This window comes from Castor canadensis, chromosome 2 (assembly GCF_047511655.1).
Source record: "Castor canadensis chromosome 2, mCasCan1.hap1v2, whole genome shotgun sequence".
NCBI lineage: Eukaryota > Metazoa > Chordata > Mammalia > Rodentia > Castoridae > Castor > Castor canadensis.
The window spans coordinates 191174461-191191591 of NC_133387.1; the positions used below are offsets into that span (position 1 = coordinate 191174461).

General features: G+C 38.2%; 1 long non-coding RNA gene across 1 annotated transcript in view; it reads left to right on the forward strand.

Annotated features, from left to right (window-relative positions):
• LOC141417967 (uncharacterized) overlaps window positions 1-16718 on the forward strand; it is a 35303-nt gene extending 18585 nt beyond the window's left edge. Inside the window, exons 2-4 of the long non-coding RNA XR_012442577.1 lie at window positions 8242-8399; window positions 15067-15184; window positions 16635-16718. This is a non-coding gene — a long non-coding RNA (uncharacterized lncRNA). The remainder of the gene's footprint in view (window positions 1-8241; window positions 8400-15066; window positions 15185-16634) is intronic.
• Window positions 16719-17131: the final 413 nt, after the last annotated feature.

Genomic DNA, 17131 nt, shown 5'->3' on the forward strand with positions numbered 1-17131 from the left:
TGGTATCTAGGGCTCATGTTTTGTCCAAAACTGTGCTTCTATATGATTTTTAAAAAACAAGTGATACCATGAAATTCTGTCTAGAATACTAAATTAGAAGAAGTGGCACACATGATGTTTATTATTACATGAGATGTTTGATTTGACTTTATATATATACATATGTGTTTATTTCATCACAATGTAAAATATAGATTCCTCTCAAAGCATATTCAAAAACCAATGTTCCAACGGAATTACTGCTCACCCAGCTGGGAAGCGCCCACTAGAGGTGGTGCTGTGCGTGAACAAAAGTAGACAGGAGCTGTCCAACTGCTGACACAGAGAGCAAGCGTGTGTGAGGAGGCGAGATTCCCTCAAGGATACTGTTAGAGCATCTAGTAGCTGATCCTGCCCAGGGCCATCATGAATGCCAAGTTCTTGAAGTAATTGAAGAGTGCAATTATATCATTTACTGGAAAACAGAACTGGAGATCATCATGCTAAATGAAATAAGTCAGTGACACAAAGAAAAATACCTCATTTATCTCTTACTTGTGGAAATTGTAGGGGTTAAGAGATAGAATAAAACAACTGGAAGAACCTTAAAAAGAATCAAAGCTCTATTAGGTAACAACATAGGTTCCTAACATCAAGACTTGGTACCGAGGCTTCATGGTTTAGCTCAACTGTAACCTCATGATATTTTAAAAAGTTATGTGATAAGACCATGAGATTATTGTCTCTAAAAGTAACTTCAAATTATGTGGGTAAAAAGGTACTTAATTAAAGTTATTTTAAGCTATAATTCAGTCCTCAGATTTCCATTCAGAAAATAATCCAGGGCAGTGCTGTTACATATCAGCAAGTGCTGAATTAATAATGGTGCATTATCATATATAGTATTATAAGAGCCTTCCAACCCAAACTTTTTTCATATTCAAACATTTTTATTAGCACATATTAGTTGTACAAGGGAATTAATTGTAGCATTTCCGTATATGCTTACAATGTACTTGGTTAGGTTCACCCCCAACAACTCTCTCCCTCACTCTCCTTCTTAAAATAATTTCATCAAGTTGTTCTATTTCATATAAGTATATAAAGTTCATCAACCATATTCACCCTCCTTTTTCCCCCTCCATTCTCTTTTTTGACTCTTACTAGTGTCCATTCCTAATAGGACATGTTTTACCATCCTGTCCTTCATTTTTAAGCCCATATTCATTGTTCCAAGGGTTTTCACACTGGTATTTCACCTGTGAATATATCATACTTTAATTAGATTAACCCCCTTTATTGTTCTTCCTTTCCTTTTCCCTCCTATTCCCTATTATTCAATAGGATTCAGTATGTTCTGTCATCTTCCTACACAGATGCAATGTATTTTGATGTTGTTCGATCTCTATCATTCTCTTTTCCCCTCATTCCTCCCCCTGGTCCTATTGAACAGTCTTACCAAGTCCTACTATTGAAAACATGTTTTCTATGTGTATATGATCATTTTGTATTTGTGCACGCATTTATTTTGGATATATCTGCCACACAAGGGAAAACACGCAACCTTTGTCTTTCTGAACCTGGCTTCCTCTGCTTAACATTATGATCTCCAGTTCCATTCATTTACCTGCAAACAATATAATTTCCTTGTCCTTTATGGCTGAGTAATACTCCATTGTGTATCTATACCACATTTTCCTAATCCATTCATCAGTTGTATGGCATCTGAGCTATTATAAATAGTGCTGCAATGAATATGCAACCCCAAAACTTCTTAATTCTAATAGCCAGGATATGGATTGGTGTGTTGTATTTCATTGATTTCTTATCAAACTTTATTTTCTATTTATTTTCGTTTAATTTGCTATTCTTTTTCTAATTTCTTAGGGTTTATAGTAGCATATTTAACTTCGGGTAGAAATATACTGTATTTACTATAGTATAAATCCTTACAGTGGTTATATTTCTAGCTATCTCCTCCAATCCTATGTGCACATTAATCTTTTATACACATTATAAACCCCACACCAGGTTCATTGCTATTTGTATTTATAAAGAGTCAATTCTCTTTTAATGAGTCAATTCTCTTTTAATGAGTCAATTCTCTTTTAATGAGACATAAATAAAACTGGTGTATTTACCCTTGCTACTATTTCTAGTGATCTTCATTCTTTATATAGATTTCTATTTGCTATCCTTTTCCTTCTGCCTTAAGGACTTCATTTTACATTTCTTGTATCATAGGTCTGTCCATGATTAGTGATTTCCCCTTTTGTATGTCTGAAAAGCTACTTGTTTCAATGCTCATTTCTGAAAGATATTTTTGCTGGTTATAGATTTCTGTCAGGTTTTTTTTCAGTTCACTTTTTCTCTCAGCACTTTCTACTTCACTGTTGTCCTACTCATATTGTTTCACACAAGAAATGGATTATCACCTTAATCTTTGTTCTTTCGTGCATAATGACTTTTTTTCTGGTTGCTTTTAGGATTTTTTGGTGGTACTGAGACTTGAACTCAAGGCTTTGTGCTTGCTCATTAGGCATTCTACCACTTGAGCCATGCCCCAATATTTTTTTCTTTAGTTTTCAGCAATTTTCATGTTTCCTGTGCTTGGAGGTTGCTGAGCATTTTGGATTGCTCTGTGGAGCAACTTCACATGCCATCAAGGTATTCTTGGCTTTGCAAAATTATTTTTGTTCTTTGTGTTTCATGTTTTGGATAGCGTTAGTCTGATTTCCATTTCTATTACACAATACACAGGATGGTTATTTTATAAAGAAAAAAAGATCTATGTAGCTCACAATTTGGGAGGCTGAAAGTCTAAGATCAGGTAATACCCTTAGTTTGGCTTTAGATGAGGGCCCCCTTGACTATGTCAAATCACAGTCAATGGCATCATGGGGGTAGCATGTATGACAGGGAGAGATCACAAAGTCAGCCAGAAAGCCAGAGAGCAAGGAGGGCTAGTCTTGCTCTTTATAACAACCTTCTCATGCGAATTGACCAGGATTCCATGAGAACTACACTATTTCCTTCTTATTGTATTGTTTATGACCCAGCCATCTCTCACCAGGCCCCTGGTGAGGTTCTATCACATCCCAATATTACACTGAGGACCAAGCTTCCAACACAAGAAGCTTTGGAGGATAAACTACATCCAAACTACATCACACAGTTTCTGTTGCTATGTCTTCAAGCTCACTAATCTTTTCTTCTACAGTGTCTAATTTGCAATTTATCCTCTCCAGTATATTTCTCATTTTCTGTGCTGTAGTTTTTGTCTACTAAAGTTTGATGAGGTTTTATAATAACCTTCCTTTTATTTACTTCTCAAACATATGTGATAATAGCTATTCCATGTTTTAGTGTGATTGTCTGTTCATTTTAACCTTTTTGTTGGTATTGGTCAATTTCAGTTGACATTGTCCTTTTCAATAAGAGCCTTATATTCCTGTTTCTTTATGTATATGAGAACTTTTTATAGGATATCAAACATTGTTAATTTTTCTTTGTTAGATGCTGAATACTTTTGTATTCCTATAAAGTTTCTTGAGCTTTATATTAGAAGGCAATTAAGTTACTTAAAATAATATGATCCTTTCAGGTCTTGCTTTTGAAATTTGTTAGGCAGGACCACAGCAGTGTTCAAACCAGGGCTAGTTATCTCCTACTCTTGAGACCTGCCCTCCTCCCACTCATGTGGTTTACATCATAAGGTTTTCCAGGCTGGCTGGGGTAGTAGGCACTCTGATGTGACCAGCCCTGTGTGAGCATTGGGCCTAGTTATCTCTACTTCTTTCAGGTTCTTTCCCTAGTCACTCCATAAAATACAAAGAGGGACCTTTGGTAGATTTCCAGGGTTCTGTTTGGGTAGCTCTCTAATCTCCAGTGCACCATTGAATGAATTCTAACCAGTTCGGTCTTCCTGGAATTTCAGCTACACCTTCTCATTCAAGGAGACTTCCCAGTTCCTTCTGATTCTGCTTCCTTCACTGTGTTACCTGGGAATTCTCTCAAGGCATTAAACAGAAGAAATTGGAGGCCTTACCTAATTTGTTTGCATCTCTGAAGAATCACTGTTCTTTATCATCAAATGTCCAGTATTTTGAAACAATTGCTTCACTTGTATTGCCAATATTTTTGGTTTATTTGACTGGAAATAGAAGTCCTCTCTTCATTATATTTTCTATTCCCACAATGCTTAATGCAATTCTCATTAAATGTTTAGTAAATGAAAGAGTTTATGGTGAAGGTATTATCAGTAGTTTCAATATTAACATTATAAGATACCTTATTAAGCAAGGGTTTTTGGAACCAGAAATAGTATTCATTTGCAAAATAAAACCTATGAGCTAAGATATGCTTCTACCAGTGGGTGCACTAGTCAGATCTCATTAGGCAAGATAACATCACAGAAACTTTCAAAGAATATTTCTACATACAAGATGATGAGAAAGCCTCTTTCTCCTCTGAGGAAAAATTTTATAAGTAAATGAGATGCATTAGTCTTGCTTTTCCTCCCTGCTTCATGTTAATAGCAGTTATACCTCTGGAACAAAAAACAAGCAGAGTTGAATGAATTTTCCTAGGATCTTGCACATGAAAAAAACCTAGAAATACCAAAAGGGCAAATAGGCTATATTCAATTTCTGTACAATATTCTTCAGGTTCACAAAAGTCAGCCTATTAACAAGTGGCAGTTGTCTTTTATGCTCTCAGTTTAGCAGTCCTTTCTGTGTAAGGAGAATTGCTTCCTATCTGTTAAAATATAAAAAGTATGTGAGATTCTATACAAACTGTCTAGCCTGAGTTAAAGCTATGGTCTAATATTCTAACAAATATTTCTGGCCTTAAGAGTGTTAAACTAGCAGATGTGTCAATTCTAACTTCATGCAGCCTTCCCCAGTGAGGCGTCCTCAGGGCCTGGTCTGAGTTGGGAAGACGATCTGGAACCAAATCCTGCATTTTGGTAAAGTATAGGGTTTATTTAACTATTCTGCCAAAGGATTTAGCCCTCATATTGCTAGAGAAATAATTAATGCTGCTTAATTCAAAGTTTTCCTTTTCCTTTTTACTTTGCTAACCATGGTTTCATCCTTTAAGAAAGGAAGATGTTATGACTGCCCTTTGGTGACGGGCAGAGATCCAACGACTGTGGTACCATATGTTGGAAGAATGGACCTCCCTGTGGTAGGGAGGAACAGCTGTTACCTATATTTTGAAATTAAAATTCTGTAAGCCACTTAGCTTCAAAAGGCTTGGGGTTTGACTTTCCTTGGAGGTACCACACATATCTGTCTCCAGGCATGTAATTAGTCCAGCCATACTCTCAAATTGTCAGTTACCTTTTTGGTTTATCTACTACAGACTCAGCTGGAAGCAATTAGTTGTCTGATATTTGACTGAAACATCGAACCTTATGAAGTTCATTTGTTAAGTTTCCATAGGTCATCACAGGCAGTCCAGAGGTGGTGTTCAGAGAAACTATTATCTGGCAAAATGATCATCTTTTCTTTGGGTCTATTAAGGAAGCCCCTCCCCCCAACCCCTTGATCTCAGAATCTTCTGAAGATTCAATTCAAAGAAAATTGTCTCTAGAGGTGGTAATTTGGACTATTAAATAAAAAATTGTTGACTCACTCTTCCCTAGATTTATTCCTCTCTCACAGTTCCAGCTACTACTGCAAAGTCTTGCCCAATATATTAATTCTATGAATAGTTGTTGAGTGTCTCCTCTGTGGCAAACACTTTACTTGATGCTGATGGTCATGACAATAGAACAGACCTGGCCCCTTCCTTTACTGAACTATCATATAGAAGTAATCATTTTAAAAAGAAATAACAATAGTTGTGGCAAGTGTTGTGCAGGATAAGTAGAGGGTGCTGTAACATCATAGAAAAGGGAAGTAACATAGTCTGGTGGACAGTGAGGTAGATGATGACCACAATCTACTCTAGAAAGTGCCACTTTGAACTTTTTGTAACAAGGAATTAGCTATGTGACTCATCCAACTGACATGAATAGGAGCTGGTCATAGAAATTTAGTGCCATTCGTGCCAGAGAAGGAATTTTATGTAAAGCAGAAGGAAAAGGTCCAAACATTTGGCATCAATTGGTCAACCCCATTAGTTGAGTGAAAGCCATGGGCTGAAGCTGACCATGGGCTGAAGCTGACCTCAATACAAAATGAAAGAAGATGGAAACAAAGGGAGATGAATTAGTTGAGTGCCTGCTATGTGTCCAATGATAAGGTGGAGTTTATGTGAGTTTTCTTGGTAAAAATAGTAATAAAAACTACTATGAAGCAAATAAATATCTCCATCTGATCAATGATGAAAGTAAAGCTTAGAGAGTTAGGTCCTTGCTCCATGTTTGTAGATAGCATGATCAATGGGATTTAAACCCAGATCTTCAGGTAGCCCATACTGCCTCCCAAGATCACAAAGGAAGGAAGATAATACATTGGGTCCTGGACAGATTGATGTAGTTCAAATCCCTAAAAGAGGATAAGAGTCAAGCATTGGCTATTTACTGTGTTTTTCTCACTGGACTAAAGCGTGAGACTACCAGGGCAGAGACTGCATCTACCTTTGCTTATTGCTCTATACCTTGGGCCTAGCACAGTGATGACAAGTAGTAGACACTCACTTCATAAGTACTTTTCATATAAGTGGATAGAACACAGACAAGACAGTCTGCAATTGGAAAAACACCTGCAAATAAGCAACTATAACAGAAGGTAGATTATAAGCAGTAATCTGTAAAGAAATTCATCCATATTGCTATGAAAGAACACAAGAGGAAGATATCTCTGCTGACTGGAGGAATCAGGAAATTCTTCATGGAATATGTCAGTTCTGAAAACGTGTAAGACTTGGGTGAGCATATGGGACTAAGAAAATGGACAACAAAGAAATAGAACTATAAAACACAGAAAGACTTCAAATCTAAGATTATGTATAAGAGCACAAGGGATTTAGTTTGACTAAGATGTAGTGTAGTATGAAATAAAATTCTGAACTTTTAGACTGAAGAAGCTCCAGACTCTAAGGAACTTGAGAGAGATGATGTGATTATGATCAATGCAGTAGAAGAGAAGAGGTAATTGGTGTTTTCTGAGTATCTGTTGTAGTCTATAAAAAACCACCCAAAAAACAATTACCTAAAACAGCAACAATCATGTACTGAGTTCACAGAAAAAATCTGCAATTTGGGCAGGGTTCAAGAAGGGAAGTGTCACAGGCAATATCTGGATTGGTTCAAAGGTGGGAGAGAGGCGAATTCATATCTTGAAGCTGATGCAGGCTCCTAGTTGGGACCTCAACTCCTCTACAGGAGCTGTCATTAGGACTCTTATACATGGCATCTTCATGTGGCTTGGCTTTGGTCCTTATAACATGCTAGCTTGATTTCAAGTGCAAGCATCCAAAAGAGGACCAGGTGAAAGCTATGTTGCCATTTAAAAAACTTAGCCCCAGATATCACACAGGGCCACATTTGTTTTAGTCACAAACCCACCGAGGTTGACAAGAAGTGAAAAAGAACTCCTCTCTCAATGGGAAGAATGTCAACTTCATATTGCTAGTAGAGCATTTGGGATAGGATATGTTGGCACAGTCGTCTTTGTAAAATACAATTTAAAGCCATGTTTTGCTGCAAATCTGCTGGATACTAAGGAGTAAACAGACAAATTGATCTGACCTTTCCCCAGGGACATGTACAGTCTACTGTTAGCAGGGAACGGGGTAGATGCAGGTGTGTGTTGGGGGTGTGGAGAAGAAAATCACACAGACAATAACAGTAAGAATTTCTGTGTCGTAAGTGCTTGTTCTGATTGCTGATGAGAGGAAGAAGCTGTTCTTGTTTATTTACTGATTTGCACAAACAAGCTTGTATATTAAAGATGCTCATCCCAAAATTCAGTAAACAAAATCTGCTGTTAAAACAAACATTGATGTGAATCAGTCAAGTTCTAAGAAACATCCAGGCAAATTCTTCTTGCTATTCATAGACCAGGTCTAATTGTGTCAAACTTTTAAAATATTAGGCCAATAACCGTAAGCCCACCTGGGCTTCTCCAGAGTTATGCAAAGGTGTAGAGAAACATTTCCATTAGTTGCTTCTATATGGTGCTCAAATATCTAACCAAAGTGATTTCCCTGTGGCTTCAAAACCTGCAGGTGTTGATGCATGACTTTTTTGTTTGTGGTAGCAAGTCCAGTACACTTTATTCCAATATTTCTCTTCTTTCTTCCTTTCAGACTCTCTCTCACTCATTCTAATATAAGCTGAGCTGACAACTGAGAAATCAGGAGAATCCTCACAGGTCTGATAGAAATCAAACCAACAAAACAAAAAAATGACCGGATGAGTGTGCATGTCAGCTTTGGACAGAACTGGGGCAGAGGTGCCTATGCAGGTGAGAAGAAGACCAAGGGGAATGGTCTGGCAGGAGAGGTCTGTTGGGATGAGACTATGTTTAACATGAACATCCAGTTCCTTGGCAGCCTGAGTCTCTGTGCACTGAAGCAGTTTTCAAACAGGTATATGAAAAAATTCTGACCTAAAGTTTGGCTCACTGCAGAGCTCAGGTGGGTTCCCCTTCTATTCAGGCCTTATCTTTATTTTGGTCCTCAAATATGAGCTCAATCACCGTGTCTCACTCCTGATTAGATTTTCCTATCCCACTGTGTGGCTGTATTCAGCTAGCAGCACCATTTAGCTGCTCCTGAGGAGTTTACCCTATGCCCTCCTTACTTCACAGGAATCCCTATTTCTCCCCTCCTGAATAGAAGTTAACTTCTACCTAAGACATCTTTCTTCCCTTTTCACTTGGCATCTTCTTGATCGTATGTCTGAAACTCCAGATCCTGCTGAGTGTCTTTCCATGTCATGGTACCCAGAGTCCTCTCTTCCATGTTCTCTGGCTCTCCTCCTCCTCTGCCATGGGTATGACCATTTGCAACATTTCGCATTATCGCATGAGAACATGACAGGACGGGGGAGAACTGGAAAGCTGAGGGATTCCTTTCCCTAGTAGAGGTAGAGATTAACTTTGCATGCAGTGGAAATTTGTTTTCCATCATTTCTGACCTCTACTTGTGCTCCTGTTCAGATAATGATCACAAATCCTTCCAGCAGGGATGGCATCTATTTGCTCTTCTATTGTTGAGGGCATAACCTAAGAGTTTCCCACCCATCAAGGGGCCTCTAGAGCCTTCTAGCTAGCTAGATTCCTTATTTCTAGTCTTCCCACATTCCTATCCTTCTCCACACTGTTTCTAGAATGACCTGTATACAATAGAAATCTCAAGCTATTCATCAAATTCAGACACTTGAGTAGATCTCTATCGTCCTCAATTCCAGACCAACATATGGGACAAAAGTGTTTTTCATAACCTGACCCTAGTACTGCTTCAAGCTTAATTGAAAGAGGAAGTACATCCCCTGAAGAAAGGGACTATGCCAAGTTCTTGTTCACCATTGTATTCCTGTGTGGAGGACAGCACTCAGCACATAGGACCTTCTCAATACTTTTCTGTATTAGATGGATGAATGACTTAAATCCTAACAAGTCAAAGATTTGAAGATAATCCTCTGATGAAGTAAATTTCCCATGATTCCTATCATTAGGGGAAAGTTTTAGTACAAGACTTGTATAAAACAATGCTGCCTTCTGCAACTAAAAATATTTTCTACTTGGTCATTTTGGTCACTTGGAAACATTTTTTCCCAATGTTGAAATCTATTTAAAAAAAAAGATTTCTCTTTCAAATACTATACCTTAAACACGGAAATTAACTGTGACAACATATTGAAGTCCATAGGTTTAAAGTCTGATAACTTTATGTGTCTACCTTCTTCAGGTACTGAACGTGTAATCTCAGCAAAGTTCCATAATCTCTCTGAGTTCCAGAATTTTCCTTTGAAGATAGAGTTGACAATGGTATCTGTCTTGCAGGGTTCTTGTGATTTTATGCCGGTACTTAGTAAATAAATACTCAATAGCATTAGTGCTATAATTTCCATTTTTCTTCCTCTTTCTGTGCCTCTATCAGGACATTTTTGGGAGGAAATCCCACAGCCAGCTGCTGTAAAGTGCCCTTCCTATGTTACCTGGGTAGGTGGTTCCCCTGTGTAGTGAGGAGGCCATTTTGGAGTAGGGTAGAGGTCCAGGCTCATATAGCTCACTTTACTGAAACCCACTTCTCAGTGTCTTACCATCACCTAACAACATTTCCCTCCATAAACATGTAGATGTTTATAAGTTATTAATTTTACCAAATTTCTACCACATATATGGTAGCTGAAAACCAAATACATAAATGTAATCATTCATGTAGTAATAATAGAAATACATGTTGTACTTATACACTTACAGCAATGTGCACATATAACATAATTATAAAATACTACAGATATTAATATTTAATTATATCTGATTATAGAAAATATCAGTTAATATGGGAAGCAAAAACATTTCCAGATGGAGAAACTGAGGACATATTATTGAAATAAAAACTTCAAAACCTATTTTTCATGGGCTGAGAAACATCTCACAATGCTTTATTCCCATTTCATCCCGTTCCACAATACCTGAACTGGAGAAGCGAGAATTCTCAGGAAGTACGTTACTTGGATGCACTGTCACTCTGAAGAATCTAGCCTAGATGTCTCTGTTTGCAGACGTCTAAGAACCTCTCTATTAGGAATAGAGGAAAAAGTGAAAACAAAGCAGAGTGGCCTTCTGGGTCTTTATCCATCCAGTCAGACTTTTAAGTGTAATATGTTCTAAATTAGGCCAGAGATGAAAAAAGCCACAGCAGGCTAGAGCTCCTAACGTGCCATACATTCCTTAATTCAGAAAAGCCATGCCTCTAACGGACTCTGCCCATGCCCACGTCAGGCATTAGTAGAAAACCACTGCACTGTTGGAGGCAGTGCTGTCAGCTGATGGGAATTTACATGTGAGAAGGTATCTACTTGCTATCAGTACTTTCTTGCAAACCTTTAGTCTAACTCACTCAGCAACTATGATGGTAGAAACTGAGCTAATGACTAGTTACTTATCTCAAGAGGAAACTAATATAAAGGACAGTAAGTTTAGTTAATTAGACCTTAGAGGTGAGCACAGGATATCATGGGAGCCCAGAAATCAGAGTGAACTATAGGAGAGACACAAGAAAGATTTCATGGTGGGAAGAAGCCATTAAAGTCATATGCTCTGAATAAACCATTTCTGGTTCAGAAATACAAATCATGTGTTTTCTTGTTTTCTTGAATTTGGCAATAAGGGTTGTACATTACTGCCACCTAACACACCTTATCTTGCAGCTTAGTATGTGTTACTCCATCTGAGAAAGGCCTTTGCTGGGCAAACTCTTCCTGCACGGTGGACAGGGGCAGAGATAGCCATGTGAGTGCTGGATAATGACAACAATCTGTAAGCTATCAAAATGATCCTCATTGTGAAAAAGCAGTCTCAAACATGGAATAAAACTCAACGGGATATGACTAGACAGATCTAGACCAAGGAAACCACTCTGTACAAGTTGGTCCCCATTCCAACCTCATAAAGCGTCATATGGCAGCTTTATGGATTCAGTAATGCTCTGTGGTCAGGCCCCAGAGGACAGGAAGAAAGCCCGCTACAATGTGCTTCAAGATCAGAAACCTCACTTTGGCCCCAGAAATTCTTTGAAAGCCATTGAAGCATTTAAGATAGAGATAGGGAGCAAAGTGAAGAGGGGACAGGAATCCTGCTGGATAAATCCTAGTGACAATAAGCTTTAGAATAATAGTAAATCCTTCAAATAATGCAAACCACAATTCCCCAAGGATGCTCCACCAAACAGCAAAAGAAAATTTTTTCCACAGAAATAGTTTATGTTCATGCTCCCTAAAATCATTACGCTTCAGTCCCCTTTGTGGTCCTGGTGTTGGACACTGGTCTGGCTCCTTCCAATTAAAGGAAAACAGAAGTGGAGGCCAAAAGTTTAGGCATACCCCAAGGCCAGCTGCCCAAAGCACAGAGCCCAAAGTGAAGCTATCCTGATTGCCCCAAAACATTAGATCTAATTGTAAATGAAACTCAAAATATCTTGTGTGCATAATTCAATGAAATTAAACCAATCAGCTGTAGACAAATTAACTTAAACAGCTCAGCTTACCTTAAAAAGAAAGTTAATGTGTAATACCCAATCAAGAAAAAGGTCAAAATAATTAATTCCTCTTTTACATTTTTAAAAACTGTGCTACAACTGCTGTTCAGTTGGGTCTTTTACCACTTTGGGTTTGAGTTCACCACTTTCCTCAGCAATCGTACATACACTAAACGTTTAAACATTTTCTAACTTGATCCCATTTCACACATCTGACGCTGATAAAATATGAACTAAGGAGTCATTCACTCTGGCAAAAACAATGAAGATCTCTATTATATGCAAAAACCTCTGTCCTGTGACCCATTAATGCATTAGGTTCTAGAAACACATTTATATAAATTAACTCCTTAGACAACTTTGACAGGACATCAGAGGAAGGGCACAGATATAGTGAGATGGTGGAAAATAGAAAAAAATCGGGACCCAGAAAATGTGTCCTTTGGAGGTAAGACAGCCAAGTCAACTGTGGCAGCCAAATACTGGCTCCTGCCCAGGGACTTCAAGGAAACCTTTCCTCTCTATGGTAGGCAAAACCTTGATAGAATCAGTGAGGCTGACCAAGGCCAACCTAAGAGTTCACCAAATGCAGACTTAGCCAGACACATTTGGCCATGTGTGTGTGCATCCATCAGTTCTACTCAGGTTTCCCATCCTCAGTCACCTGTTAGGTACCCGAAGCACAAGGAGATAGACCACTGAGCACGAAAGATCAGTGGAATCAGAGGTGACAGATGTAAATTTTTATCTCATCCTCCAATTACTGGCTGAGTGGGCAAACCTGGCTGGGCCTGTTTCCTCATCTGATTGTGGATTTCCTTATCAGCCTGAGGGAATGAGCCTGGGTGTTCTTGGGCCTGAACCCAATCCCACCAGGATTGTACTACAACAGGGTAGCATGCAGTGAAGCTTTTTGCAAACTATAAAATGATATAAGGAGAAAGGTATTAATTAACATCAATAGCATTATCCACTAGGGCTACTGAAAAGACAACACCAACGCAGGAGAGTGGGTCAGCCGAACTTTCCACGTTCTATTCAAAGGCAAAATTCAATACTTAATTTGAGATACATTTTCCTTTCCTTGATGGATAAAAGGAAGAAAAAAATTAAGGAGGATGTTTCTTTTGTAAGATTTGCCATGCGCTCAACTAATTTCAAACTGCAGCTTCCAAAGCAGTGAGTTGTTTTATTTAATCAGTGATAAAGCACATCCTGCAAAAGGCAGCTCCCCGAAGGGGAGGCTGCTCAAACACGGTTTCCATGGCTGCCCCTGTAACAATATTTTTTTCTGAACTAAGCATTGCTAATTTTAGCTAAGGATTATCAGGAAGGGAAGGAAGAAAGATATGAAAGGCAGTTTTTACCTGAGCCACACTGAGCCTCTAAGGAGTTTCACTAAGAGAGTTGATGCTGGAAAAGGCAACCACGTAACTGCAACACTGCAGAGACATTTGTCAACTGCTCTCCATGGGCACTTGGTTACAGGAGGGAGGCACTGATTTTGTGATTTAGGAGGAAATTGAAACTCAGAAATGAAATGATTTGATTCAGATTATTATAGCCTGTATATAAAAAAAGCTATCACCCCAACAACCATAATTCCCACGCTGGTCTCTGGTCCAAGGCCTTCCATTAATGGAACAATATTTCCTTTGAGAGTTATGTTTATTGTGGATGTTAGCTTCTGAAAGCTGCCTCAGTTTAGTGAATGGACTTGAAATAAAGATCTGCATGAAGACAGAAAATAATTGCTGCAATGAGGTTACTTTGATTTTGAATATGGCATTAAGGTTAAAAAAATGTCAATAGACAGACTCTGTTCCATTCATGAAGATGGAAATGGTGCTTAAATAAGTGATAAGAGGTAAACATGTTCCTAAGGATCTTAGCCGCTGTATCTCACATTAACAAATCCTCTAGATAAGCATGAATTGTTCACATTGGATATTTGCAAATATCCAATTCACACTTCTAAATGATTCAGGCTAGGAGGTAAGCCCTACTGAGCTCTAAAAATGAGGTGGCAATGGGACCTTGTAAACAGATCCCCTAAGATAGCCATGCTAGGACCCTCTGGTGGTCAAAGCAAAATCAAAGACTGTCCTCACATAGTAGGAATCCTGGTAGGTGTATAGGCTCCAGGACACTCAGCCTCATTCTCCTGGAGTAGGTGGCTACTGCTTGGATGGTCACACCTAATAAAGGTCAGCTGAATTTAGAATGCTGTCTTCCTTTCCTTCCCGGAACCCTTATTATAGACTCTTCACTCATACTATGGTATAGAAAAGTAATAAAAGAAGTATTAACCTGCAGGAACTGTATTTCTCGCTAATCTAAGAAGCTCAAGAGAACTGTTGGTAACAACAGCAGCAGGGGAAGGAAATCTCTTTAGAAAGTCTTCAGAGTCACACACTGGCCTCCATACCAGGAAACCCCTAGCAGGCCAAAGAGCATCACCAGCTGCCCATCCAGGAATCTCTTCTCATCCAGGGAAATTCTGATCCAAGATTCCTTTGGGATTCAGCAAGATCACTCAAGAGTGAAACTGGATTCCATAAAGGGGGCTTTGGGAATGCAGGCAAATGTCTAGGCAGGCCTGGCCCAGATGGATTTCTTCAAAACACCTGAGAATTGTGCAAGCATTTTCCTTGTTCCAAGATGACCACGCGATATCACAGACCAGGGTGATTTGTTTCATGTAGTCACAGAAATAATTGCTCCTAGAGGAAACAGATCTCAACAGTTCTTCCTTAAAAAATAACAGATTACTGTGGGGAAGAGGAACAGGAGGGATCCCAAGGATGAGAACTAAGAAAACACAGAAAATAAGAAACAGTTTGGTGGAACCTTAAAGTTTTCTGGGGTATGACTAGAGGGTTTCCAGGTGTGAGATGAGTCATTTGAATTTCCTATGCCCCACAGAAAAGACTGGATAATGAAATCTATCAAAAATGGAGCCACTGATGATGGAAGTGAAGGAACAGCTCAGTTAAACTTTTCCCTGTTAGAAAGAAAACTCTGGCTGTGGTATGGAAGATAGGTGAGTGGGATAAAACTAGAAGCAAGTCATCATCACAGACATCTTTTGTATCTTTTTTTTTACTTTACTCTTTTTATGGATTTTATATTAGTACTTAAAGTTTTAAATGACATAGGAAATTATTACAATATGTCACTAAATTTTAAAAAGTTGCAAATACAATTTGACCTATATACAATGTAGGTATACAAAGAAAAACTTCTTCTAGAAATGCATCAATTTGTAATCAGGTATTAAATTTTCTTAAATTTCTTTAAGAAATTCTTAAATTTTTTTCTTTTTGTTTCTGGGTCATACTGGGTTTGAACTCAGTGCCTTGTGCTTGCTAGTCAGGCACCTACCACTTCAGCCATGCCCCCAGCCCTTCTTGCTTTGGTTATTTCTGGGATTAGGATCATACATTATGCCCAGGCCAGCCTGAAGTAAAACCCTCCTATTTATGCTTCCCTGCCTAACTGGAATGACAGGCACAAGCCACTGCACCCAATCTTTTATTGTTTGAAATGGGATGTTGTGAACATTTTGCCCATGCTGGCCTTCAATCATAACCATCCCCATTTCTGACTTCGAATTAGCTAGGATCATAGGCACAAGCCACCGTGCCCAGCTAAGAAATACTTAAATTTTCTTAAGAATTTATTTTTTAAAATAACCATAGGTAGATAAAATGGGATATATTTAAGACTGTTCACTTTTATATTTCTAAATGAAAAAAGAAATTAAATAATAAAGGTCAAAAAAATTATAACAAAAATTTTATTGTAGATTCATGTAGAAATATAAATAAATGAAAAATGAACTTTCCAAAAAAATTGTAAATTGAGCTCCAATTTGTGTACTTATATATACATATGTGAACGTGTTCATGTGTGTCTGTAGTAGGAGATCTTTAGATACCATTGTAGGTAAAACCATAAGCCCAACACTCACATACAGTAGCTATGTAACACTAGCCAAGTTTCTTAACCCTCTTTTCTAAACCCTCCTGTGCCTCAGCTTGTCATTTACAGTTGTAAATGAAGGATAACAACAGTACCTCCTTCGACGGGCTGTGAGGATTGAATAAGTTAATACATACAAAGTACTAGCAGTGACTAGCACATTTATTAAGCTAGCAATTATTGTTAGGTATGCAACAAAATGATAGAAAAATGCACCATCAGTATGTACTCTCCAGGCTATTGGTTTTATTGCTTTATTTTGTGCTATATTTTTATAGCAATGCATCGTGTTAATTAATTAGAGGAGAAAATCCTACTTTAAAAAAGGGGCCAAATGCTTCTTATCTTTAACTCTTATGATCTAATGAAAAAGACTTCTGGCCCAAGAATGTAGTTCCTGATTTGAAATCCTATCTCTAAGACTTTCTAGACATACCAACTTGGGCTACCTATGGAACACCTGTGAGTCTGAGGTTGCTCATCTAAAATACATCTTTTCTATCTTCCAGGTGCTGGTTGATATAAGAGTACAAATATGAGAGTTCACTGTGAGCTATGAAAATCCTACACATGTGCCAGGATTTCTTAATAAGGTAATTCCCTCACTGACTATTTCTCATTTCTCTACTTGAAAATTACCAGTCTCCTCAAAGCAAGGGAATATGCTTATTGATTAGGTAATTACTGTAGAATATGGAAAGTAAGAGCCTCTCTCTAGGATGCACTATAATTTTACAAATCAGCAGTTCTTGATTACTCAGGGAAAGTCTGTGCTGTTTGGGGTTATCTGTGGTGTTTGCTTCTCTGCTTCTCTTTCCTGTTGTCTTCTTGTGCTCATTTTATTGCTTATTAACAACTGGCTGTGAGGTAAGGGAGAAAATATAAAGGAGGATGAAAAACAAGGCATAAAATAATGCAATTCTTTAGTGAAAATGGCGTCAGTGAGAGAAGATGCTGGAACTTGTGCTTTTAGAAGGCGATCCAGATGACCTGTGATTTTCTTGAT